The 24,196-nt window shown below is 42.6% G+C and overlaps 1 long non-coding RNA gene and 1 pseudogene across 1 annotated transcript; both read right to left on the reverse strand.

Annotated features, from left to right (window-relative positions):
* Nucleotides 1–872: 872 nt before the first annotated feature.
* LOC133238378 (ly-6/neurotoxin-like protein 1) lies at nt 873–23,481 on the reverse strand (annotated as a pseudogene).
* LOC133238379 (uncharacterized) lies at nt 5,301–9,568 on the reverse strand. The gene is made up of 2 exons (XR_009733515.1): nt 7,887–9,568; nt 5,301–6,860 (listed from the first exon to the last, which is right to left on the reverse strand). It is a non-coding gene; the product is annotated as an uncharacterized LOC133238379 (long non-coding RNA).
* Nucleotides 23,482–24,196: the final 715 nt, after the last annotated feature.

Below are 24,196 nucleotides of genomic sequence, written 5' to 3' on the forward strand. Positions count from 1 at the left end.
GGAGAAGGCAGAAATTCTAGTGGTGCTGAAGCAGAGGGTGTCTGATATGGGGGCGACATGCCACACTAGTGGTCATTGGGATTTGTATGTCTTGCCTGCCCTTTGTGTTGCAGGCCACAGGGAGATATTGGAGATTTTAAAATAGGATATCCTCATCAGTATTAGGAGAAGGCAATGGCACCCCACTCCAGTACTCTCGCCTGGAAAATGCCATGGACAGAGGAGCCTGGTGGGCTGCAGTCCATGGGGTCGCTAAGAGTCGGACACAACTGAGCGACTTCACTTTCACTTTTCGCTTGCATGCATTGGAGAAGGAAATGGCAACCCACTCCAGTGTTCTTGCCTGGAGAATCCCAGGAATGGGGGAGCCTGGTGGGCTGCCGTCTATGGGGTCGAACAGAGTTGGACACGACTGAAGCGACTTAGCAGCAGCAGCAGCAGCAGCAGTATTAAGCCACAAGAATGGATTTTGGCCAACCTAGGCTAAAAAATTCAATTAAAATTGAAACAGAAGTCAAACAATCATATCTTTGAAAGATTTGCCCCAAAGATCTAGGCAACAAGAAGTTACAGAAAACCCCTCAAAGGAACTTCACTATTTTTCTTTCTCTGCAAGAACCACCTCCAGCTGTAGTCCAGGGAGAAATAATCTGATTGGCTTAGCCTGGGTCACATGACCAACACTAGCCGGGCAGCAACCTCTCTATTGACAGTCTTGGCCAACAATCTTCAATGCACTAGGTAAGTTCCCTGAGTAAAAGTGGGTGCTCTTACCTGAAGCCAGGAAGTTGTTGAAAACACAAGGGGAGAAGTTGGAAGCAGACTTCTACTAACTGAGACAGCAGACCTGAGAACCAAACTGGAAAACAGTGCTTTTGTTAACCTTTCACCGGATAATCTGCAGTCCTGTGTACATTGGAGCTGTGCTTAAAATCTGCCTTATGCCTAATTTTATTTTATTTTTATCTATTTATTTTGTGGTCCCACATCAGCCTTTAGAAAAACAACAGGTCATGACCTGGAAGCAGATCCCAGGGTGGTTGGGGGAAGTCTAGGTTCCTTTTGCAGATAGTCCTGTGTGTAGCTGGGGAGGTCTGGGGAGGGGAGGGGTGGGTGGGGAGTGAAGTGGGAGAGGTTGGGGACACGCTGCTCTGTGCTTTGCCCCCCAGTGAGTCTGTAGCCAGTGCGACAGGGCTTTAGAGCAGGCCCCCAAGGGTGGCCAGGAGTATGAGGGCCAGGGCCAGGGTCCAGGGAGCCAAGAGGCCAGAGCCATTACAGGATAGCAGCAGGATGTGGTGCATACGAGCTTGGAGCGGCCATTGTATATGGTCTCAAAGCAGCTGGGCACATAAGACTTGCTCACCTTCATCCTGATTGGGGTGTAGTAAGTCTGTAGTTATGCTGTAGGTGACCACGGCCAGGCAGCACATGGGCTTGAAGCAGTTCTCCGCACTGTAGGTGCATACGTGGCGGTCCAGAGCCTGGGCTACAAGTCAGCACACCAGAGCCACCAGGAACAGGGTGGGTAGAGGAGCCATGGCTGGAGGTGAGAGGGCAGAGTGGGAGCAGAGAAGTGGAGAGCAGCTGGTCCTCGATTCAACTCAATCCAGGGCTGGGGGAAGGCACAGGGGGAGTGGGACTACACCTCATCCTCCAGGAGTTCCTGGTTGCCTGAGGCTCTGAAGCCCCTTGTGTTACACAGTCAGCTCTGTACCCCAGCAGCTGGCTGTGCCCCTCATTCTTACAGCCCAGCTTTACAGGGATGTTCACGAAGCTGTGGCCCAGGCCTAATTTTAGGTTGTGATTTTTCGGATAAATATGAGTATTTTTCAATAGTTAAAAAATTCTGATGGTAGGCAACTAGGCAACTCTATCTAGAAACAGAGGGTTTTTTATGAACAAACATACTTATGAATTTTTTCAAGTAGTCAATGCTTGAGTTCAAAACCTAAAATGATATACAAATGTATACATGTGAAAGTCTCTTTCCTCTCCCAGGCATATAGATAAACACTTACTAGTTTCTTATGTATGTACCCTTCTGGTGCTTAAAAAAAAAAAAAAATCTGTTATAAATACAGATGGATATATATGGGAAAGACTTGTCCTGGGTTTCTCTCTGGAAGTTGTTGGGGGGGCCCCCGAGGAGGCCTGAAGAAGCTGAAGTTCTATTTTATGAGCCCAGCTCCAGCTCTGTGAGTCTTCCCCTGACCTGAAGTCTTTTGTGGGGACCTGGGCCCTCAGAGTTCTCAATGTTCCGCTTCATTTTCCTGGGAAGGTCCAAAGTTTCCAGGCTTGGGAATGAACCCTGTTTCAGTGGAATACTCCAGCTTACTGAGACTGGGAAATCCTGGGGTCAGCTGAGTTTTCACATTCATCCCATTCATCCAGGTTCTCTTGGGCAGAGGTCAACCCTGTTGACCTTTTGTTTTTGTAAATAAAGTTTTATTGGAACACAGCCACACCCATTTGTTACATATTGCCTGTGGCTGCTTTTGCTTTACAACAGCAGAGCTGAATAACAGAGAAAGGATGGCTTTCAGAGCTACGCATATTTTCTACCTGGCTGTTCACAGAAGACTTTCGCCAACCCTGCTGTAGGAGGTGAAAAGCTCATGAGCACATTGCTCTGCAGTGCTTTCCAGTGGTTAGGGAACCTCACGGGGGCCCCTAGTGAGAGACCATCATTTCAGAGAAGCAATGGCTCAGTCAAGAACTGTGGGAATTATCCCTGTTCCTCCTTCCCCTCAGCCTATCCCTGTCCCACATTCAATTCAGCATCAGGCCTGTAGATTTTTCTTCCCAAGTCTCCTTCATTTTGTCCATTCTCTCCATCTCCATCTTCATCATTGCTTTGTCTCTTGCCTAGATCACCTTCCTAAGCCTTCCTCTTCTTCTTGTTTTTGCTCCATCTGTTCTTCACAGAGCAGCCAAAGTGATCTTTGTAAAGTAAAGATCAGGTCAGGTCACCCTCCTGCTTAAAATCCTTCAATGGCTTATTATTGTTCTTAGGAAAATGACCCCAAAGGCGTTATGCAGACACCATTTCTCTGCCAAAGTGCTCCCCAGCCTCCCTTCTTTTCCAAAACACTCCCCATTCTTCTGGTGTTACCTTGACCATCACTTCCTTGGAGAATCTCTCTTGACCTCTCTCACAAGGTAGGGCCTCTCAGGCTCTTGCAGCCCTGTCCTCATCCCCACATGGGACCTTGTCTCATCACAGCTGCCATTTTACATTTATTTATGTAGGTTTTTTTTGGTGGGGGGGCCTTTTCCACAAGAGGAGGAACCCATATCTGACTCTGCTGACCACTGTGTTCCTAATGCCTTGCACAGTGCCTGGCACATAGTAGACCCTCCATAAATATTTATCAAATAGATAAAGGATGAATCACGTCATCCCAGCCACCTCTGGGTGATGGGAGAGATTCTGAGGTTTTAGGTGCCAGAGTCTCAACTTCATCCCTTGAGAGTCATGTTTATCAGAGTGAGTTGGCAGAGCCAACTTAGGCTGATGCTGGCTGAATGCCATTTGGAGACAGCAGCTGCTGAATTCCTTCCAGTTAGTGTCTCCAGCCCCAGACAGGGTGTACCAGCCTCCAGACTGTGTCCCAGAGATCAGTCATACCAAGAGGGCTGCTTGTCACATTTGCTCCCAGCTCCTCTGTGCCTGGTCTCCCCAGAACCTAACCAGTGAAGATGCTTAATGAGGAAAGAGAGACAGGTGTGTTGGTGCCAGGCCCTGCCACTCCCTTCGCTATCTGTTAAGTATTCCATGGGATCCAGACACAGAATTTTATTTGTTTTTCTGGACCTACGCTGCCCCCTGACATAGCCAGTGATTGCTTTTTTAAAACCACGAAGGGGAGCTAGGTCCTTTCATCTCCTGATAAGGTGCCAGGTGACAGAGAGATCAGCATCCCAACACATAAATCTGCAACTAATCCTTGGGAATCAATATTTTTCATTAAGAACCTGTGAGAGTTGGGCCATTATGGGGAAAATCTGTTTAGGTTGACACCTTGATGAAGTTATTCAGTTCAGGGGCTTAAGTCATTGAAAGGTAATAAAGAGCACAGAGCAATCTCGGGGCTGGTTAGGGGAGAAAACGATGGGAGTATTGAGCTTCAGTTCAGTGAAAAATGACCTGCTGATTTATTGGGGAATGATGGGGTGCTGGCCTCCTGAGCAGGCTGGGCCAGACACAATCAACATGGCAGCACCTCACTCTCATTGCTTCTCACCATCTGCAGTCACTGCTATTTATAATCTATCTGGCAGTTTTAAAAAAAAGTAGTGGGGAAATATTTAGGGCTCTTGGGATATTTCCATTTCCTACCTTCATACCACTCTTTCCCATTTTGGACTTTCTCCTATAGGTCATGGGAGATAGGGGCATTGAAGTATTATAAACAATCGCTAGCCTGCTTGACCCACCATCCAGCTCGTCTGTCTTTGGGTTTTCCATCCCTGGTTTTATGTGCTGGAAGGTCTCCTCATTTGGGCAACTCCTTTGGACCTTGAAGTTGATCTCCCATGGTTATGCAAACCCTTCCCTTGGTACCACAGTCTCCCCTTTCTGTTCCACTCTCAACTCTGGACACCATCTCGGTTTCTGTTCAGGGGCAGCTCCATGGCCTAGGGCCCATCAGGAACCTCACAGCAACTGGACCATCTCTGTTGTGCGGTCCCCAGGTGGAGAGGATGGAGACAAGACACAAAGGTTGGGAGACACAGATGTAGAGAAGTTTTCTGGTGAAGTGGTAGAAGCTTTAAGCTCTTCTTACTGCTGGCCACAATTTTCTAGAAGGAAAACATGAGGTTTTAGAAACTGGCCAGGGACTCTTAAAAGGATAGCCAGACACAGTGAGAGCCCTGCAGAGCATGCAGTCTCACCAGACCACACCATGGTGTGATTTCCTCCACCTGTGCTCAGCCTGCCTTGCGGAGGGAAGGAGAAGGCATGGTTGTGGGGAGACTTGTTTATATCCAGCCCTGTGTTATTCTGCCACATGTTACAGTTATCTACTTGTCTATTTAATCTACCTGATTAGTCTGTTGGGGACATTAGAATCCACATCTTATTGATTCTTGTATCCCCAGAGCCAGACACAAAGCCTGGTACCTGGGCAGGTGTTTAATGGACCTGGGTGTTTGATGACTATTTTCCTTCCAGCTCTAAACTCGAATGGTTTTTTATTTGTCCAGTGGATCTCAGCCTTCTAAATTCTGGGTACTCAATTCATCCTCCATATCCCCTCCCCCGAGACTCACTTAAAGGATCTAGTCTTTTAAAGCCATTTATTTATTAATAGCCATTAATTTATTTAGCCATTTAAAAATCAGGCATTCAATAAGACAATAAATCACACCATGAAAGAGTAGGCACACGAAACACACACATATCCAGCATTTACCTCCACACTCAACCAGTCTGTTGGTTTTGGTTAGCCTTATTGTAGTGCTATTGTAGCTAAATGTCCCAGTTTCACTAGGGATTTGTGACCCACAGGAAATCACTTGTGGGTTCCCTTCCCTCTTCCTCCAGGTGGCAGCATGGAGTAATGGTTAAACCCCTAGATTTTGGAATCAGTTTTCCTGGGCTCAGATCTTAGCATTGCCGCTTACTAGCGGGGTGACTTTGGGTGAGTTATTTAAACTCAGTTTCCCCGCTATGAAAAAGAGGAGTGGGTGGGATAATAAGTAAACCATCTCAAATAATTGCTACAAGGCCTTTTACAAAGAACTTAGAATATAATGGGCATTTCATAAAGTCTAGGTGATGGAAAAGTCACGCAGATATCTGTGCTCTGGGACCTCCATATTCAGGGACCTCCCCATAGACCTCAAGAAGCCCCCAGTCATCCAGACCCTCCGCCGGGAGAAACTGAGTATTGCTTTTTAGCGTTGCTCCCGGTGATGGAAATCACGGGGAAAACGAACGCTTGCTTACTGCTCTCTGGTTCTGTGTGTATTGATCAGCGTCGCGGGGGTGGGAATGGGGTACTGTTCTAGAAACACTCACTTTGATTCCTCAAATAAATCCCCCCCCAGGGTCCTGCTAGGAAACTAATTGGGAGTTGATACTGATGAATAAATGTGCTGCCGCCGCCTGAGGAATTGACCACGCCGGCAGATGGCTGGAGCATGAGAAACACTCTGTCGCGGCCTTCCAAGGGGCCCATCAATAATAGATGGGCTCCGGCCCTCCGAGAGGGAGGCATTGCTGCTGCAGGTATGAATTATGGATGCCGTTTAGGGTAATGCGGATCCATCTCAAAGGTTCCGCTCAGTTTATGTGCTAGTAAAAGCCGGCAATTTGCTTGTGTTCCAGCTATAATTTGCGCTACATTAAGGGACCCTCCTTTCCATAATGGATGTACGGTTAGACGCAGGCGCAGTCAAGCCTCGAGGGCAGCGCCCCGCCTGGCGGGATGCGGCGCACCGCCAGGTGTGGTCCTGCGCAGCTCATCGCCGCGCTGGAGACCCTTGGGTGTGCAGGCAGATGGAGGCCTTTAGCTTCTCCGAGATTCTAGGAAGAAGTCTCACGCCCTTCTGTGAGTCACCGGTCAAATGCAGTGGATGTTTGTCCGGAGACAAGCAGGGGAAAAAAGGCCTATGGGTTGCTGGTCTAGACAGAAAGACACCCAGGTTTTGCGAGAGAAGCAGTTGGTGAGATGATGATGGAACCAGACTGCCCAGGCTGAATTCTGGCTTTGCGGTTTCCAAGTTGTGTGCAAATTGGCCTTTTTTTGTGTGCCTCTTCACCCCAAATAACAGTAACCGTGCTGACTACAGAGAGGCTGAAGCCAGCGCAAGCGCATGAAGGCCAATTGTTGAATTATCAGGACTGTTGTGAGCTGGTTGTTAAAAAAAAAAAAAGCCATATTAAAAATTAAATTCTATAAACTTGGAGTTAAATTATATTAAAATCAAAGCAATAAGACCTCAAAACTCATCAATTCCTAATCATTTGACTTCATTTTACTATTATATATGCCCTTGAGGCGATTTCTGTGTGTTGCATCTGGTTGGGGGCAGCGATCAGACATGCTAGTGGGCATCTCTTCCCAACTCTGAGGTCCAGGGCTCCGTACTGGCATTGTGAAACTGGTGGTGGAGGGAATGTTTATATCAGACACATAGGCAAATGTTTCCCCTGGGAACTGGTTGTTAAAATTTTCAGAGCACACCACTAGTATTGACCTAATAAAATTGCTTAGAGGATTAGCTAGTTAATATGTTTATAACTGCTTTGAACAAGGACTGGCACATCGTAAGCACCACATAAAAACTGGCTATTATTTTTTCATAGGTTTTTCACAAAATTTGCTAGCACAGATCAAAGGGTGTATGAGTGGAGCCCTCTGAGGAACCACAAGCCTTTCTTCTTTTCCAGATCCCATGATACAACAGCCTAGAACAGACTTACTAACTCTCCCCTTGGGGCAAGGATAAACTCAAATTTTGGAGAAAAGGGAAGTTTAGGTTTGCACATTTTCCTTAGCTTTTCAAGTACTTTCCTTTACAGTGGGCAGAGATTCTAGCAAGCTGACCTTGATGAAGGGTGGGCTTCTGGCTCTGTTACCTACTAATTTGAGGATATTATTTCACCTCTTCAACTCTTTGCTTGCTCAGCTGTCAAAAGAGGGTAATAACAGTGCTTCGTGGATTTAATTCTAAAGATTCTGCGAGAGCCAGTACAACCTCTAGAATCTGATTGCCTGGGTTCATATCTTACCTCTAGCACTTGCTGGCTCCAATCTTTTAGGGGAAAAAATCTTTATTTCTGTTAGCTTTAGTTTTCTCATCTGCAAAACTAGGATAACGACACTTCTCTTGGTTGTTGTGAGAAGAAGTGGACTAGTATGTTTAAGCATGTTTACCTGGATATTATAAGTGCTTGGGTTTCCCAGGTGGTGCTAATGGTAAAGAATCCATTTGCCAGCACAGGAGACTTGAGTTTGATCCCTGGGTTGGGAAGATCCCCTGGAGGAGAGCATGGCAACCCACTTCAGTATTCTTGCCTGGAAAATTCTATGGACAGAGGAGCCTGGTAGGCTACAGTCCATAGGGTTGCAAAAGGTCGGACTCTACTGAGCAGCAAGCACACACGCGTGATAACTGCTTAATAAATATTAACAGTGACCATAGTTCCTACCTGGAAATTATGTCTCTCACCGCCCCTCGGGTGTGGAGGGGTGGTTAGGCAGATCTGAATGTTGCTGGGGAAGACTCCCCTTCCCTCTCGCTTGTGTGTTACCTTCCTCTGAAAACTGTATCTGACCTTAGCTGATGACCCTCCTGCTCTGATTCCACCCTGAGGAGGAGCCCTCTTGGATAGAGTGCAGCAAAGTGGTGCGCCCCTACTCAAACCTCTGAAGAAAAACCTCCCTGGAGCTAGTGTCAGGATTAAATGAGATAATGTAGCTGCAGTGGTGCAATTCATTAGGAATTTAATATGGCAAAATAGCCTGTCCAAGAATGAACTGCGTCTTGTTTCTCAGCTGGGGGCTCATCAGAAAAGGATGGGATGTTCTTTTTCTTCTCTTGCCCTGGAGGATAAGTGGGTCTTTGTGTCCTTTAAGTTTATACAGGCAGATCTCATTTTATTGTGCTTTGCCTTATTGCCCTTTGCAGATAGTGCTTTTTTTCATTTTTTAACAAATTCAAGATTTGTGACAACTCTGTGTTAAGCACATCTATCGACACCATTTTCCCAACAGCATTTGCTCACTTCATGTCTCTGTGTCACATTTAGATGATTCTCCCAACATTTCAAACTTTTTCATTGATATTATGTTTGTCATGGTGATCTGTGATCAGTGACCATGATTCACTGAAGGCTCAGATAATGGTTAGCATTTTTAGCAATAAAACATTTTTTAGCTCATTCAGAAGCCTAGTGTGCTGCAATCCATGAGTCTGCAAAGAGCTGGATGTGACTTAGTGACTGAACAACAAAACTGATAAAATAGCTTTATTTAATTTTAAAATGGCTTTCCATGTGAAAATTTCCCAAAGCTGGGAGTAACAGTCTAGAGCCAGTAAAGCATTTTTAAATTAGGTATATACATTGTTTTCTTTAGACATAATGCTATTGCACACTTAATAGACTTCAGTATGGTGTAAATATAACTTTTTGTATGTACTGGGAAACCAAAAATATTGTGTAACTAACTTTATTGAGATATCTGTTTTATTGCAGAGGTCTGGACTGAACCCCTAATACCTCCGAAGTATATCTGTACTTGAGATCCTAGGCTGTTGGATCCAGTTATCTGGGAAGGGTCTTCAGAGGGATTTGCTTAAAAGCAGTGTCTGGAGGTTGTCTCTAAAGAGATGCCACCCTGGCAGGGCCATAATATTACTTTCACCTTTCAACTTGAGAGCAATTCATATTGTGATATCTGTCAAGATGTTATGAGGTTCATAAGAGAGGCTCAGTAAAATTTCCCTTCATTTACCTGTGTATACTTTATTACATTTAATCTGAACCCCACATCAGTTCAGAGGTTGAGACCTAGGGCTCTTGAGCCAGGTAGACCCAAGTTCAAATCCTTGATCTACCACTTACCTGGCAGTATGAATCTTGGGTTCATGCACCTCAGTTACATCATCTGTAGAATGAGCATTAGAACAGCGCTGTTTGTAAAAAGGAAAGAACTCTTAGTCCGCTGCTTCAGATATAATAAATACTAAGTAAGCAATGGCTGTTGTTATTGTGTGCTTTATGAGTCAAGTAGGGCAAAATAAATTTCACTAAAGAAAGCAAGAAACAGGGGTTCAGAAAGGCCAAATGTCATCTTTGAGGTCAGGAAGGACTCAGAAACCAAACGCTCAGCTCTGTGGAATCTAAGCCAGGAGGGAACACTTTGTTCCCCCTACAATTTAAAGCCAGGGTTCCACCTGCCTGAGTGTTCCATGTTCCTCAAAGCTTTCCAAAGCTATAAATATTTCTGAGAAATTTGCTAGATCACAGTTTTTGTCTAAGCAGACCACTTTGATTGGCCTTGGCTCCTTTCTTGATTGTTCTGTTCCATGAATCCATTGTTTCAATTTGTTGTGTGGTTTCTGCTGGACTCTTACAGAACCACTTTAAGCTTAAAGAGGAGAGGAGGGTGGGATGTCAGTCTCCAGCATAACACAGACAGTGGAAGGACCAGTCTAATTTGGCTAGAGTTGCCACTGAATCTGCTGGGCTGTTGTTTTTAAAATTTAAGTGGTATGGGTACTCATTTAGTTATTTTTGGAGCCAGTTTTCTGATTATCAAAGCATTATGTGGCAATTATGAGGAAGTTGGAAGTCAAAGGTCCCATAATTTTTTTGAAGGTAAAACAGTCTAGTAAAAACCCAATTCCCCAAATCTCATTGGATTGTGAAAACAATTAACACCTTGTAGAATTTATAGCTTTTCCAATTAATTAATCAATAAATCAATTACCAGAAAATCTTTATGGAGTACTTGTTTTTGTGTGCTAGGGCCAGTCCTGCGATTGTGGTGAAAAAAGGAAATAAAAGCTCTGAACTAATAAAGTTTATACAGTCCTGGAGGGGAGACTAATCTAATGACAATGTGATTAGTGATCAAGGGTTTGGTCCTTAAGGTGGCAGGAGTTGGGACAGGCAATGTAGTATGAACAGGGAGACAGATGAGCCCCCAACAGGATAAGAAAGGTTTGTTGAAAAAATTTGGTGGGGAAATGTCCTGTTTTTTAGGCTACAAGTGAAGTAAAGATGACTCCATTCATTCATCCACCCACTCATTTATCCATCCATCTATACATCCAGTTAAAATTTTTTATTATACTTAATCTTTTGAGGTATAATTGACATAGAACAAACTGCACATACTTCAAGTGTGTAATTTGGAGATGGAAATTGCACCCCACTCCAGTGTTCTTGCCTGGAGAATCCCAGGGATGGGGGAGCCTGGTGGGCTGCTGTCTATGGGGTCACACAGAGTCGGACACGACTGAAGTGACGCAGCAGCAGCAGACCTGGAATTATACCAGTGAAATCCTCACAATTGAGATAATCGTCGTGTTCATCATCCTCAAAAGTTTCCTCTGCTTCCTTGTAGGTCTTCGCGTGCACCTCCCAGACAACCCACTGATTCTCCTTCTGTCAGTGCACATTAGTCTACACTTCCTACAGTTTTATAAAAATGGAGTAATGTAGTATGCACTTTTGTGGGGCCTGGTTTCTTTCACTCAGCATCATTGAGATTTATCATCTTGTAGCGTGTATCAATATTTTATTCTTTCTTACTGTTGAGTAGTATTCCATTGCATGGATATATCACAGTTGGTTTAATTCACCTGTTGATGAATATTTGGGTTGCTTATAGTTTTTGACTATTAAAAATAAAGCTGCTATGAATATTCATGTACATATTTTTGTATGAATATATACTTTTATTTGTTTCTGGGTAAATTCCTAGGAGTAGAATGGTAGGTTCATATGGTAGGTACATTTTAAACTTTTAAAGAAACTGACAAGCTATTTTCTAAAGTAACTGTGCAATTTTACATTCTCAGCAGCAGTATATTTTCACCACATCCTCACCAACACTTGGTGTGGTCAATCTGAAGTTCTAACCATTCTAATAGGTATCATAGTGATAGGTGATTTTAACTTACATTTCTGTAAAGGCTAATTAATGACTGAATTTTTTTCTATGCTTATTTACCAATTGTATGTCTCTGGTGAAGTTCTGTTCTATCAAATATTTTGACCACTTTTATTGGCTTGTTTTCTTATGATTGAGTTTTGTCAGTTCTGAATACAATCAGGATATAGATCCCTTATCAACTATTTGATCTATCAATTATATGATTCTCTCAGTCTACAGCTTGTTTTTTATTCTCTTAAAAAAGTCTTTTTGAAAAGCAAAAATTTTTAGTTTGATAAAGTCCAGCTTATCAGTTCATTCTTTTTTGGATCATGCTTTCGATGAGAAATCTAAAAAATCTTTGTCTAGATCAAGGGTCATCAACCTTCTTGGCTGAAGGACCGGTTTCATGGAAGACAATGTTTCCATGGACCTGGGGGTTGAAATGGTCGCAGGATGATTCAAGCCCATTTCAGTTATTATGTGCTTTATTTCTATTAATATTACATCAGCCCCACATAAGATCATCAGGCATTAGATCCTAGAGGTTGGGAACCCCTGACTCAGATCATGCTTACAAAGGTTTTCTCCTATGTTCTAAATGTTTTACAGTTTAAAGTTTTATATTTAGATCTATGATATATTTTGAGTTAATATTTATATATGAGGTGAGGTATGGATGGAAGTTCATTTTGTTTTTTGCAGATCGCTATCTCATTGTTCTAGTACCATTTATTGAAGGGATTATCCTTTCTCTACTGAATTGACTTTGGGATTTTCTTAAAAAACCAGTTATTTCTACATTGTGTATCTATTTATGGACTCTGTTCTGTTTCATTGATCTATTTCTCTATCTTTATGCCAGTTCACACTGTCCTGTTTACTATCGCCACTGGAATGCAAAAGTAGGAAGTCAAGAAACACCTGGAGTAACAGGCAAATTTGGCCTTGGAATACGGAATGAAGCAGGGCAAAGACTAATGGAGTTTTGCCAAGAAAATGCACTGGTCATAACAAACACCCTCTTCCAACAACACAAGAGAAGACTCTATACATGGACATCACCAGATGGTCAACACTGAAATCAGATTGATTATATTGTTTGCAAGCAAAGATGGAGAAGCTCTATACAGTCAGCAAAAACAAGACTGGAGGCTGACTGTGGCTCAGACCATGAACTCCTTACTGTCAAATCCAGACTTAAATTGAAGAAAGTAGGGAAAACCACTAGACCATTCAGGTATGACCTAAATCAAATCCCTTATGATTATACAGTGGAAGTGAGAAATAGATTTAAGGGACTAGATCTGATAGATAGAGTGCCTGATGAACTATGGAATGAGGTTCGTGACATTGTACAGGAGATGTAGATCAAGACCATCCCCATGGAAAAGAAATGCAAAAAAGCAAAATGGCTGTCTGGGGAGGCCTTACAAATAGCTGTGAAAAAATAAAAGTGAAAAGCAAAGGAGAAAAGGAAAGATATAAGCATCTGAATGCAGAGTTCCAAAGAATAGCAAGAAGAGATAAGAAAGCCTTCTTCAGCGATCAATGCAAAAAATAGAGGAAAACAACAGAATGGGAAAGACTAGGGATCTCTTCAAGAAAATCAGAGATACCAAAGGAACATTTCTTGCAAAGATGAGCTCGATAAAGGACAGAAATGGTATGGACCTAACAGAAGCAGAAGATATTAAGAAGAGATGGCAAGAATACACAGAAGAACTGTACAAAAAAGATCTTCACGACCCATATAATCACGAAGGTGTGATCACTCATGCTCACCTAGAGCTGGACAGCCTAGAATGTGAAGTCAGGTGGGCCTTAGGAAGGATCACTATGAACAAAGCTAGTGGAGGTGATGGAATTCCAGTTGAGCTATTTCAAATCCTAAAAGATGATGCTGTGAAAGTGCTACACTCAATATGCCAGCAAATTTGGAAAACTCAGCAGTGGCCACAGGACTGGAAAAGGTCAGTTTTCATTCCAATCCCAAAGAAAGGCAATGCCAAAGAATGCTCAAACTACCGCACAATTGCACTCATCTCACACGCTAGTAAAGTAATGCTCAAAATTCTCCAAGCCAGGCTTCAGCAATATGTGAACCGTGAACTTCCTGATGTTCAAGCTGGTTTTAGAAAAGGCAGAGGAACCAGAGATCAAATTGCCAACATCCTCTGGATCATAGAAAAAGCAAGAGAGTTCCAGAAAAACATCTATTTCTGCTTTATTGACTATGCCAAAGCCTTTGACTGTGTGGATCACAATAAACTGTGGAAAATTCTGAAAGAGATGGGAATACCAGACCACCTGATCTGCCTCTTGAGAAATTTGTATGCAGGTCAGGAAGCAACAGTTAGAACTGGACATGGAACAACAGACTGGTTCCAAATAGGAAAAGGAGTTCGTCAAGGCTGTATATTGTCACCCTGTTCATTTAACTTATATGCAGAGTACATCATGAGAAACGCTGGACTGGAAGAAGCACAAGCTGGAATCAAGATTGCCGGGAGAAATATCAATAACCTCAGATATGCAGATGACACCACCCTTATGGCAGAAAGTGAAGAGGAACTACAAAGCCTCTTGATGAAAGTGAAAGTGGAGAGTAAAAAAGTTGGCTTAAAGCTCAACATTCAGAAAACGAAGATCATGGCATTTGGTCCCATCACTTCATGGGAAATAGATGGGGAAACAGTGGAAACAGTGTTAGACTTTATTTTTCTGGGCTCCAAAATCACTGCAGATGGTGACTGCAGCCATGAAATTAAAAGACGCTTACTCCTTGGAAGGAAGGTTATGACCAACCTAGATAGCATATTCAAAAGCAGAGACATTACTTTGCCAACAAAGGTTCGTCTAGTCAAGGCTGTGGTTTTTCCTGTGGTCATGTATGGATGTGAGAGTTGGACTGTGAAGAAGGCTGAGTGCCAAAGAATTGATGCTTTTGAACTGTGGTGTTGGAGAAGACTCTTGAGAGTCCCTTGGACTGCAAGGAGATCCAACCAGTCCATTCTGAAGGAGATCAGCCCTGGGATTTCTTTGGAAGGAATGATGCTAAAGCTGAAACTCCAGTACTTTGGCCACCTGATGCAACGAGTTGACTCATTGGAAAAGACTCTGATGCTGGGAGGGATTGGAGGCAGGAGGAGAATGGGACGACAGAGGATGAGATGGCTGGATGGCATCACTGACTCGATGGACATGAGTCTGAGTGAACTCCGGGAGTTGGTGATGGACAGGGAGGCCTGGCGTGCTGCGATTCATGGGGTCGCAAGGAGTCGGACATGACTGAGCGACTGATCTGATCTGATAATAAGTCTTGAAATCAGATAGAATTAGTACTTTGTCTTTTTTTCCCTCACAGTATTTTGGCTATTTTAGGTCCTTTGTATTTCCAAAAACATTTTAGAATGAGTTTGTCAATTTCCACTAAAAAACCCTGCTTGTTTGATTTCATGGGATCTATGTTTTAAGTTGGGAGAATTTGCATCATCTTAACAATATTGAATCTTCATGAGTCCGTGAATCAAGTATATCTCTTCCTTTATTTAGATCTTTTAAAGACTTCTTTTAGCAATGTTTTATTTTCAATGCATAAGTCTTTCACATCTTTTGTCAGATTTATCTCTAAGTATTTCACATTTTTGATGCTATTATGAATCAGTTCAGTCACTCAGTTGTGTCTGACTCTTTGTGACCCCAGGGACTGCAGCACACCAGGCTACCCTGTGCATCATCAACTCTCGGAACTTGCTCACACTCATGCCTGTCGAGTTGGAGATGCCATCCAACCATCTCATCCTCTGTTGCCCCCTTCTCCTCCTGCAATCTTGCCCAGCATCAGGGTCTTTTCCAATGAGTCAGTTCTTCACATCAGGTGGCCAAAGTATCAGAGCTTCAGCTTCAGCACCAGTCCTTCCAACGAATATTCAGGACTGATTTCCTTTAGTATTGACTGATTCAATCTCCTTGCAGTCCAAGGGACTCTCAAGAGTCTTCTCCAACACCACAGTTCAAAAGCGTCAATTCTTCGGCGCTCAGCTTTCTTCACAGTCCAACTCTCACATCCATACATGACTACTGGAAAAACCATAGCTTTGACTAGATGCATCTTTGTTGGCGAAGTAATGTCTCTGCTTTTGAATGTGCTGTCTAGGTTGGTCATAGCTTTTCTTCCAAGGAGCAAGTGTCTTTTAATTTCATGGCTGCAGTCCCCATCTGCAGTGATTTTGGAGCCCAAGAAAAGAGAGTCTTTTTCCCATTGTTTTGCCATCTATTTGCCATGAAGTGATGGGATTGAATGCCGTGCTCTTAGTTTTTGAATGTTGAGTTTTAAGCCAGCTTTTTTACTCTTCTCTTTCACTTTCATCAAGAGGCTCTTCAGTTCCTCTTCACTTTCTGGCATAAGGGTGGTGTCATGTGCCTATCTGAAGTCATTGGTGTTTCTCCCAGCAATCTTGATTTCAGCTTGCATTTCATCCAGCCTGGCATTTTGCATGATGTACTCTGCATATAAGTTAAATAAAAAAGGTGACAATATACAGCCTTGACATACTTCTTTACCAATTTGGAATCATGTCTGGTTCTAACTGTTGCTTCTTGACCCGCATACAGATTTCTCAGGAGGCAGGTAAGGTGGTCTGGTATTCCTATCTCTTTAAGAATTTTCCAGTTTGTTGTGATCCACACAGTGTTTTATTACTTTAAATTTCTGAGTGTTTGCCGCTATTATATAGACATCTAGTTGTTTTTTGTATATTAAAATTGTATCCTGCAACTTTGCTAAACTAACTTATTGGTTCTAGTAGGTCTGTTGATTCCATCAGATCTTCTGAGTAGAAGATAATGTCATCTACAAATAAAGATTGTTTTAATTTTTTTGTTTCTGTCTGGATAGGACATTCTTGTCTTGTTTTTTATCCTTCAGAAAAAGCACTCATTCTTTCATCATGAAGTATGCTATAGTTTAGCTGTATATGTTCTTTATCAGGTTAAAGAAGCTCCCTTCTGTTCCTACATTGCTGAGAATTTTTATTAGAAGTGAAAGTTGCTGAATTTTTATATATGTTCTTGCCTCTATTGAGATGATCATATTTTTTCTTTTTAGTTTGTTAATATGATGAATTACCTGATTTATTTTGATTAGTAAACCAACCTTAGATTCCTGGAATAAACCTTAGATGTCATAATGTATTATCCTTTTTCTATATTGTTAGATTCAATATGTGAATATTTATTTAGCAATTTTGCATGTATAACCGTGAGGTTTTGGTCTGTAGTTTTCTTGTAATATCTTTATCTGATTTTGATAGTAGGGTAATGTTGGTCTTATAAAATCAATTGGAAAGTATTTCTCACTTTGCTGCTTTCCAAAAGAGTTTATACAAAACTGGTATTATGTCTTCCTAAGATGTTTTTTGAATTCATCATGAAGCCATTTATATATACAATTTTTATTCAGGCAGTATAGTTCTCCAAATTTTAAACACAGACTGCCTTGGTTTGAATCCTGGTTACTAAAACTTACTAAATATGCGAGCTTGGGGATCTCCAAACACCCATTTGCAAAGTGGAGGAATAACAATGCAAAGGTACCTACATCATACATTTGTTTGTGAGAATTAAATGAGATGATGTACATATTCAGTACACTTATTATTATTACCATATGTCTGTATGGGAACAGCTCCCCACTCCAGTATTCTGGCCTGGAGAATTCCATGGACTATATGGTCACAAAGTATCGGACACAACTGAGTGACTTTCACACGCACACACACACACACACATCTCCTGAACAAGACTGAACTGTGGATTAGGACAGAAAAGGACCAGTGGGGAGGCCATGTACCGTTTTCCTCTTCAGACACGGCCTCACTCACCTGGGCCTTTTTCTCCTCCCTTACTCTCTAAGGTCTTTGAAAAGAAAGCTGGGCCTATCATTTGATCTGTGACCAAATGAACTTTGCATGGCCTTCATTTCCTCATTCATAAGGAAGAGATAATAATAGCAAATAATTTTACAGACACTGCCAGACACTGTCTTGAAAACAATCCATGTATTCACTCATTTAATCCTCACAACATCTTGTAAGGTGGGTACCATTATAATCCCCAATTTTACTGATGGCAAACCGAAGCAGAGAGAGGTTAGTAACTTGCCCAAAGCTGCATGTCTAATAAGTGGCAGGATTTGGCTATGAACTTAGGCAGATTGGCTTCAGAGCCCACTTTTTTACCCATTATCCTACACATATGCCTTATAATTTGTTGTTGTTGTGTGCATTTTGGGTGAGGATTAAATGAGATAACCTGGGGCACACAGAAGAATGTCCAAAAGTGCTCCCTTAGCTTCCACAAGTCCTATAAAACTCTGGAAGGAATAATCTTTTCAACACACTGATTATTTTGTTTTCTCAGCTTCCATCCCCAGTCCAGCTGAGATCCAGGGCTGACTCCAATTAGAAGAGCCTCTTTCAGCAGAGAGGGCAAGCTACAGTCCCAGAAAACTCTGACTCTCAAGGCTAGAAGGGCAATGCTGTGGTCCTCTTTATCCTCTTGCCACTCAAAGTGTGGTCCTTGGACCAGCAGCATCACTGTCTCCTGGGAGCTTATGAGAAACGCACAATCTCAGGCTCCCCAACAGACCTACTGAATCAGAATTCATATTTTAACAAAAGCCCAGGTTATTAGTCTGCACATTAAAGTGTAAGAAACACTGTTTTAAATCAATACTTTTTCTGCTTGATCTTTCCAAGCGGTTGCTTGGTTGATAAGCTGATGGGAATTCACCACCACGTCTCCTGACGGTGTGATGCTTATACTGAGTACACATTTATCTTTCCAGAGCAGAAGATGCAGAGTTAAAGGTCTTCATTGGGTCAGGTGGGAACTGTGATAAACTGGAGTGTGTGTTCTATCTAAAGGGGCAGCCAATTGCTGTTAAATGGAAATGCAAGTTTTTCTGATGTCTTTATCAAAGCTGGGCATCTGGCTATTTATCTTAAACCTTTTATTTGTTCAATATTAACAACTGATTCAAACCAATAAAATAACATTGAGAACCAAACAGGTCTGTGTGTAGGCCATATTCCTAATGGGGTGCTATTTGTGACTTAGACTAACCTAGATAGCATATTGAAAAGCAGAGATATTACTTTGCCAACAAAGGTCCGTCTAGTCAAGGCTGTGGTTTTTCCTGTGGTCATGTATGGATGTGAGAGTTGGACTGTGAAGAAAGCTGAGCACTGAAGAATTGATGCTTTTGAACTGTGGTGTTGGAGAAGACTCTTGAGAGTCCCTTGGACTGCAAGGAGATCCAAGCAGTCCATTCTGAAGGAGATCAGCCCTGGGATTTCTTTGGAAGGAATGATGCTAAAGCTGAAACTCCAGTACTTTGGCCACCTCATGCGAAGAGTTGACTCATTGGAAAAGACCCTGATGCTGGGAGGGATTGGGGGCAGGAGGAGAAGGGGACAACAGAGGATGAGATGGCTGGATGGCATCACCGACTCGATGGACATGAGTCTGAGTGAACTCCGGGAGTTGGTGATGGACAAGGAGGCCTGGAGTGCTGTGATTCATGGGGTCACAAAGAGTCAGACATGACTAAGCAACTGAACTGAACTGAACCTAAAAAAGACTTCAAAATAGTCCAGGTTCATGAATAAATCAAATATGTATTATATATGATGGTCTTTTGACTGTTTGGAAGTTCTTGCAAAGCATACAAGACTTTCTATTATTTAGTTGTCTGTAATATCAGCCACACTTGACCACAAATATTTAATTGCTGTTTCATCTTCCATTCTTGGCACATATCTGTTCTCTCTGTATGAAACTATTCATTCCCTAACTGCCCATCTGACTAACTCTGAATCATCCTTCAAGACCCAAATCATCCCAGTGCACCAGCCCTGAGCACCCTGTCTCAGGCATCAAACCTGGACTGGCAATCTGTTTCACATATGATAACATACATGTTTCGGGATGGGATGGGGAGGGAGGTGGGAGGGGGGTTCAGGATGGGGAACACATGCACACCCATGGCTGATTCATGTCAATGTATGACAAAACCACTACAATATTGTAAAGTAATTAGCCTCCAATTAAAATTTAAAAAAGACCCAAATCAAGCTTCACCTCCTTTGTGAAGGTGTTCTGGCTCCCCTCAACTAGAGCTGAGCACTACTAGTCCAGGTGCCCCCGTGCCTGGACCATGTTCTGTTGGAATCGCTTGTTCATATCCTTGTTTCTCCTAGAAGTGCTCAGACATCAGAGACCGAGTCTTACATAATTCTGTATTCCAAACATCCATAAAGGGTCAGGTACAGAGTAGATGCTTACACTAGTTACCTATGGTTGTTGTTTAATTGCTGAGTCACGTCCGACTCTTTGTGACTCCATGAACTACAGCATGCCAGGCTTCCGTGTCCTTCACTATCTCCCAGAATTTCCTCAAACTCATGTCCACTGAGTAAGTGATGCCATCTAACCATCTCATCCTCTGTCTCCCTCTTCTACTCTTCTTCTACTCAGTCTTTCCCAGGATCAGAGTCTTTTCCAATGAGTCAGCTCTTTGCATCAGGTGGCCAAAGTATTGGAGCTTCAGAATCATTCCTTCCAATGAATATTCAGGGCTGATTTCCTCTAGGATTGACTAGTTTAATCTTCTTACTGACCAAGAGACTCTAGAGAGTGTTCTCTAGCACCACAGTTCAAAAGCATCAGTTTTTTGGTGCTCAACCTTCTTTATGGTCCAGCTCTTACATCTGTACATGATTACTGGAAAAACCATAGCTTTGATCTATTGTAGCATAACTTAATTCAAAACTTAGCGGTTTTTGATAATGCACACTTATTATCTCTTAATTTCTGTTGTCTAATCTGGGCATGGCTTAGCTGAGTGCTTCTGGCTCAGGGTCTCTCATAAATAAGGTTGTGGTCAGAGTGTAGGCTGGGGCTGTGGTATCATGTGAAGTCTTGATAAGGGAGAATCTGCTTCTAAACTCACTTACATGGTTGTTGGCAGGATTCAGTTATTTGTAGCCTTCTGGAACTGGGAGGCTCAGTTCCTTGCTGACTCTTGGCCAGCGGACTTCTTAAGTTCTTTTCCACATAGATCTCTCATGGACAGCTCAAACATGGTAGAGTGAGTGAGAGGGCTTCAGACAGAAGACAACCTCTTTGTAACCTGATCCCAGAAGTAACTTCCTCTCTTCTGCTGCATTCTATTTGCTAGAAGCCAGCACTAAATACAACTCACATGCAAGGGAAGGAAATTATACAAGGGTGAAACTGCCAGGGAGCAGGGCTTATTGGACCATCACTGAGACTGCCTACGTGATGCTCAAATTGCAGTATGTGCTGTGCATAATTGCTCAGCCTTGAGATTCAGATTGCTGCTGCTTCTGCTAAGTCACTTCAGTCGTGTCTGACTCTTTGTGACCCCATAGACGGCAGCCCACCAGGCTCCTCTGTCCCTGGGATTCTCCAGGCAGGAATACTGGAGTGGGTTGCCATTTCCTTCTCCAATGCATGAAAGTGAAAAGTGAAAGTAAAGTCACTCAGTCATGCGAGATTCAGATTATCCATGTTCAAATCCCAGTTCTGCCACTTACTCTGCAAGTTTAGTCAACAGGGACGGGCATCAGAGGATTTCTGATCCTTTATTTGCAAAACAGAAATAGAGATACAGGCATAGAGAACAAACATATGGACACTAAGGAGGAAAGTGGGATTGGGATGAATTGGGAGATTGAGATTGTCATATATACACTATTGATACTATATATCAAATAGATAACTAATGAGAACCTACTATATAGCTCAGGGAACTCAGTGTTCTGTGGTGACCTAAATGGGATGACCAAAATGAGATAGGATATATGTATATGTGGAGAAGGCAATGGCAACCCACTCCAGTGTTCTTGCCTGGAGAATCCCAGGGACGGGGGAGCCTGATGGGCTGCCGTCTATGGGGTCACACAGAGTCGGACACAACTGAAGTCACTTAGCATAGCATAGCATATGTATATGTATGGCTGATTCACTTAGCTGTGCAATAGAAACTAACACAGCATTGTAAAGCATTATACTCTAATAAAAATTAGTTTTAAAAAAAGCTTTCTGATCCATAGTAATATTTTGGGGACTGCTTAACATGGCATCTGCCTGACTCTAAAAATGTTAGTTATAATTAGCATTGTTATTTAGAAATGATTATTGAATGTACTAGAGGTACACAGGTAAGGGAGGGAAAATAGAAGAAATAGAATAAATGAAATAGAAATAGAAGAATATGGCTGGTGAGATGCCCAGGTCTCTCCCTCTGATTCAAGTTGCTCATTTCTAAACCTTTTTCTTTCCTCCTACCAGTTAACTTGATCTTTGTCCTAATATGATCCTCCACTCCCATAACTCTGCCCCATCCTCCAAGTCTAGCAGGGTCTCCTTACTTTGCTCAGAGCCTGTCCCTTTCCCACACCAGATTTTTTTAACCCTTGCCATTCCTTAAACACCACAGATGGTAACTGCAGCCATGAAATAAAAAGACACTTGCTCCTTGGAAGAAAAGCTATGACAAACCTAGATAGCATATTAAAAAGCAGAGACATTACTTTGCCAACAAAGGTCCATCTAGTCAAAGCTATGGTTTTTCTAGTAGTCATGTATGGATGTGAGAGTTGGACTGTAAAGAAAGCTGAGCACTGAAGAATTGATGCTTTTGAACTGTGATGTTGGAGAAGACTCTTGAGAATCCCTTGGACTGCAAGGAGATCAAACCAGTCAATGCTAAAGGAAATCAGTCCTGAATATTCATTGGAAGGACTGATGCTGAAGCTGAAGCTCTAATACTTTGGCCACCTGCTGTGAGGAACTGACTCATTGGAAAAGACGTTGATGCTCAAGATTGAAGGCAGGAGGAGAAGGGGATGACAGAGGATGAGATGGTTGAATGGCATCCCTGACTCGATGGATATGAGTTTGAGCAAGCTCCGGGAGTTGGTGATGGATAGGGAAGCCTGGCGTGCTGCAGGCCATGGGGTCACAAAGAGTTGGACATGACTGAGCGACTGAACTGAACTGAATTCCTAAAACCAGAATGCTCCCAACAAATCATTTGTTCCACTCCTCCCCCTGCCCCCCGTTGTTCAATATGGAGTGTTGCAGGAAAGACTGGCCTGACTGTGCGTTGGTTGAATTTATTACAAGTTCATCAGAGCATGATTCAACTGACCACTTCCTGCCTCCTGGTCATCTTTTTTTTTGAAGTATGGACAGTGATCATTTAAATACACATAATAGTTGTTTCTGCTTTTATTCCTGTGTCCTTCCTTTCCTCAACAGATAGTCTTATCTATTTGATTTAAATAACAACAATAAGCAAAAGTTACTGACTGCTTACTAGATGCCATCTAAACCTCTGAAATCAATTGTCTCAATTATCACAATAACTTCTATGAAACTGTATCTATGAAATAACTTCTATGAAACTATGCACTAATATCACCCCAAGTTTAAGCTCTTACTTACATTTATTGAAAAGTGGTTTAGATTCTTGGAGTCCATCTATTCCTCAGCTCTGCATACTCAGTAGACTGCAAGATGCTTCTTCAACCCAGACTACTTCACTGAACTTGTTTTCCCCAAAGACCTGGAGGCCGTGTTGCAGAATGCTCCTCCCACGTGACCTTCTGGCATTCCAGGCTGCTGGCGAGTAATCCTTTTTGGAACTCTTCCCTGGCTTATGTGACTCTGCACATTCCTTTCTCTCCAACAATTACTCAGGCATCTTACTGACTTCTTGCCTCATTCCATCCCTTAAATGTCAGCATTTTCTAACGTTCTGTCTTGGCCGTCTTTGCAGGCTACACATTCTCCCTAGGTGATCTCACTGACTCTTGTAGCTCCAAATATCATCGCTCCATGAATGACTTCTCTATTAATGTTTTTAACTCTACTTTTTACTTGAAGCTTCAGATTCGTATTTCCTACCACTTGGGGATTCTGGAGGGACTTCAGAATCAGCTTGGCTAAACTCAATGTCATTGTTCCTGAAATATTTCCATCATTCTTCACTACATAGCCTAACAGAAGAACCACCTACCCAGTCTGGACTTTAGTTACCAAAATTAATTAAGTAACCAAATTCTGTTGATTTCTCCCAAATATAAGTAAGTCTTCTGGAAAAACTCCGGTTCCAGCTCAGTCTCTCATTCTTGTTGACTAGTAAGATCTCTCTGCTACTCATCTCCACAAAATAGACCCACTTATGTTATTTTCCAACTTGAGTTTTCCCCATTGTATATTTCACAAATGGGGCTTCACTGGTGGATCAGCAGTAAAGAATCCACCTGTCAATGTAGGAGACACAGGGTCCATCCCTGGGTTGCGAAGATCCCCTGGAGAAAGAAATGGCAACCCACTTCATTACTCTTGCCTGAGAGATCCCATGGACAGAGGAACCTGGGGGGGGCTACAGTCTGTGGGGTCACAAAGAGTTGGACATGACTCAGCCAACAACAACATACTGCATAAATACCAGATTTTTTGGACTGGCATTCCATGATTTTATA

This window comes from Bos javanicus, chromosome 25 (assembly GCF_032452875.1).
Source record: "Bos javanicus breed banteng chromosome 25, ARS-OSU_banteng_1.0, whole genome shotgun sequence".
Classification (NCBI taxonomy): domain Eukaryota; kingdom Metazoa; phylum Chordata; class Mammalia; order Artiodactyla; family Bovidae; genus Bos; species Bos javanicus.